Raw genomic sequence first — 4,085 nt, 5'->3', positions numbered from 1 at the left:
TAAATCTCAATCACAGAAAATACCTATGGATTCCTCTCTTACAAAGCTCTGCTATGTCCTTTTGAAAAATATTTAAAGTGCTATAAGGAAGAATTAATAATGGTTTAATTCTTAAACACTTCCAGGTGTCCAATCATTTTTTTTTCTTTTTTGGCTTGATGGAGTTAGAGCCCTCCTGGAGGCATCTGGTAATCTGCTTTCTTCTCTTAAGAGGTTTACCTTTAGCTGGAAACTCACCATCTACACCCCTTCTCTCTCTCTCTCTTCCTGGGTTGTTGACCTGGGGGGCAGGCTGGGAAAACCATGGCCTTTAGGCCAGACCCAGTGTGTGGTGGGGTGGAGACTGAGAACGTCATTGTGTTTTCAAAAGATTGTTCCAAGGACAACAGCACAGGGAATGTGACCCGCAGAGCCCGTCTCTTACAGAAGGCAGTCCTGAACCCTGGTCCAGGGGGAGCCTCGGCCAGGCCCCACGCCTGTGCTCAGCATTTCCAGCCCTGCTCTGTTGGGGGGGGGGGCGGCGGTGTTGGGAGGGATGAGGGAGGAAGGCAAGGAAAGAGACCCAAGCCCAGCTTTTTTTTTTTTTTTTTTTCCATTTTTGGCTGAAATGGAGTGCCCAGGACAGGGGTTAGCTCTGAGCTGCAGTCATGACCTGAGCCACAGCTGTGGCAGTGCCAGATCCTTAACCCAGTGTGCCCAGCCAGGGATCAAACCTGCAACCCAGCACTCCCAAGATGCCACAGATCCTGCTGTGCCACAGAGGGAACTCCCCAAGCCCATCTTAACGGAATTCGGTTTTCCCAACAAACACCAAGCCAGCTGCACAGAGCTCAAGGCCAGCCAGCTCTGTCCCAGGGCACAGAGGGCTCAGCTCCCCCCGCCCCCCTTTCTTCCATAGCCCTACCCCTACCCTGGCCTCCCTACACACTTGGGCTCCCTCGGGAAGAAGAGCAGAGTCCTGAGGGGCTCCTTATGTCAAGGGGGGCCCAGTGTGGGCTCAGGGGCTGCAGGAGTCAGGGGACAAGGGTGGGTCTGAGATAACCAGGGGGTCCTTGGTTTTTCCTTTCATGGGCTGCCACATAATTTCCAGCAGAGCTCCCGTCGTCCTAGGGCACCTGTCAACTCAGGAAGCACTGAGGAGGACGGGTGTGCTGTGGGGCCCCTCCCCTGCACCGGGGCGGCTCAGTGGTGTCCCTCCGCATCCCACTGACTCCACTCCATGAGGTGTCTCTGGATACCAGTGATTTCCAAGCCCACCTTGTCCTCCAGGCTCTGGTTCTGAACCCTCTTCACAGGAACGTCCATCTTCACTGCTCTTGCCCTTGCGGAGACTCAGGAGCCACCCAGAACCTCCATGGGCCATGGTCACCCGTCCTCCTGGGACATGCACTCGGCCAGGTGCTGGCATTACCTTCGGGGCTGGTCCCCGGGTCCTCCCCAAGTTCCCGGATGCTGGAAAGAGAGCCCAGGGCGCCAGCCACTTCCCTTAAATCGCCATCACCCCGGTGACTGTCACTGAGGGGTCATCAGTGCCTCAACCTGAAAGAAAGTGATCCAGTTAAAGAGGGTCCATCCGTCCTCCAACCACCTGCTCAGGTGGCCCACCCAGCAGCTTGTCTGTGAGGACGCAGGCTCCCCCAGGGTTCGCATGTGGGAAACTCGGGCTCCCACACTCAGACCCAAAAATCAGGGGTCCTGGATGGGGTGCCCTGGAAGCCCCTGAAACAGAGATGTTCTCAGAGCACCCCACTGTCTTCCCAAAGTCTGCCAAGGAGCTCCCACTGAGGAGCATGAGCTCCCACCTGTGGAGGGTTCCCCTCCACCCCCAACTCCACCCCATCCCCCCCACTACGTATCTCCCACCCCCACCCACCCCGTCCTCCAGAGCAGCCCTGCCCCCAACCAGCAAGAAGCTGCCACCAGTTCAGCTGCTCTCAGAACTGGGGGCCGGCTGGGTTGGTCCCAGAGCAGAACCTGAGCTAAGGGCCAGGGGACAGGATTGAGGAGCCAAAGGGATGTATGCTCATCCCAGCCCAGCCTCCCCCAACCCTCCGGGTCCTAGTCCTCCCTGGGGCTGCCCTGGGGGAGGTCAGCTCCAGACTCTCGTGCCCTTAGCAACCCACCCCCACCCCAGGCATCCTTCTTCTGAGCTAGAAGCCCAGGCCAGAGGAAGGAAGCACAGGACTGGGAGACAGGTCTCCATAGTTCTGGTGAGGAAGAGCCATTCCAGAACCCCACACCAGGCTCCCAGCCCATTGTGACTGAGAGCTTCATGCATCAGGGAGCCGGGGGGCCAGGGGGAGGGGGGACATGGGGTGGGGGGGGCTGTGAGGGTGAGATCAGCAGCAGCAGCTCCCCTGGGTGAGTAGGCTTGGCCTGACCTTTGCCCCTAGCCCCACCCCCTCCTGCTCCCTGATTCAGGGCTTCTCAGGGGGACCACCTGCTCCTGGGACTCAGCATCCTTCTCCCTGTGGGCAGAGGAGAGAGGCCCAGCTGGTGGGTGTTCCAGCTCAGGCTCAAGTCCTCTCCTGAGCAGGGGGCCACAGACTTAGGGTTAGGTCTGGGATGTGGGTTGGAAACAAAGCAGCCCAGTAGGACCCTGTGCGACCAGGAGGGAAACTCACCACCCAGGGGACGGGAAGAGTGCAGACAGGAGCCCTCAGGGGAAACACATGAACCCCGAGGTCCCTATGAGATGGCAAAATCCCCCAACACACCAGCTTCACTCCCATCAAAGAGACGAAATACTGCTTTATTTTCTGGATGTCTTAAATGGGTCTTAATTTCTGAAAGGAAGAGAAAAATGAAAGCACTTGTGCTTTTCTACCTCACATTGAATTTTATCATGAAAACTTTCATTGTAATAGAGCAGTAGAGGAGAGAGAGAGAGAGGGTTTTGTTTTCCAGTGTATTTGGTCCTGTGGCCATATCTAAATGCTTGAACACCCTAGGAATTCCCTCTGAGGTTTGCCTAGACCATCAACACCCAGCAGGATGCTTTGTTTTCCAAAGATTTTCCTTTACAAGCAGCCTTTGGGCGTTCCGGCTCTTATGCAATTATGTCCACATAGATCTAAACCGGAAAAAAAAAGATACTCTGAAATCATAAAGCAACCTAAACACAAAGCTTCACACAGGAAGCCTGTTAATTAAATTGAGCTTCACTAAAATTAAAAATGTTTGTACTTCAGAGGAGCCTATCAATAAATAAAGTGAAAAGACAACCCACAGAAAGGAGAAAATATTGGCAAATCATATCTCTGACAAGGGATATGTGTCTGGAATAGATAAGGAACTCTTACTACTCAAGAATAAAAGACAAATAGCCCACCATAAAAACAGGCAAACTTACACCTATCCGTCACACCTTTTGAGCCATGGAAAGGAAAAAAATGTAAAATACCGAAGGTAAGAGGAAGGAAAAGAGGAAGCAGAAAATCTAGATCTTCCTGAATCAGAAAAAGGGCCAAGGGAACCCAGCAGAAGGGGGGCAGCTGAGTTGGGAAAAGAGTGCCCAGCTCACGGAAGCATTTTTTTAGGGCTGCACCTTCAACGTATGGAAGTTCCCAGGCTAGGGGTCGAATCAGAGCAGCCGGCCTACACCATAGCTTGTGGCAACAGCAAGGAAGTCCACAGAGAAGGGTTGTGGTTGAAACAAGAGGGATAAAAACCCCAGCAAGAGCCAGGAATGGTTCCAGGGGAAGGAGCAAGCAGGATAAATAAACACCAGGGCTTAAAAAAAAATTTGGGGGGGATGTTTAGGGCACATGGAAGTACTTAGGCTAGGGGTCAAATTAGAGCTGCAGCTGCCAGCCTACACCACAACCACAGCAACACCAGATCCCAGCTGCATCTTCAACCTACACCACAACTTGTTGGCAATGCGAGATCCTTAACCCACTGAGCAAGTCCAGGGATAAAACCCACATCCTCATGGATACAAGTCAGGTTCTTAACCCACAAAGCCACAACAGGAACTCCTTGAGTTTTAATTTAAAGAAAGTTACAAAGAGTTTCAATTGTGATTCAGTGGGTTAAGAACTGGAGAGAGTGTCCGTGAGGTTTCGGGTTTGATCTCTGGCCTT

The sequence above is a fragment of the Phacochoerus africanus genome, chromosome 5 (genome assembly GCF_016906955.1).
Source record: "Phacochoerus africanus isolate WHEZ1 chromosome 5, ROS_Pafr_v1, whole genome shotgun sequence".
NCBI classification, from domain to species: domain Eukaryota; kingdom Metazoa; phylum Chordata; class Mammalia; order Artiodactyla; family Suidae; genus Phacochoerus; species Phacochoerus africanus.
Note: the sequence above shows the minus strand (reverse complement) of the source record.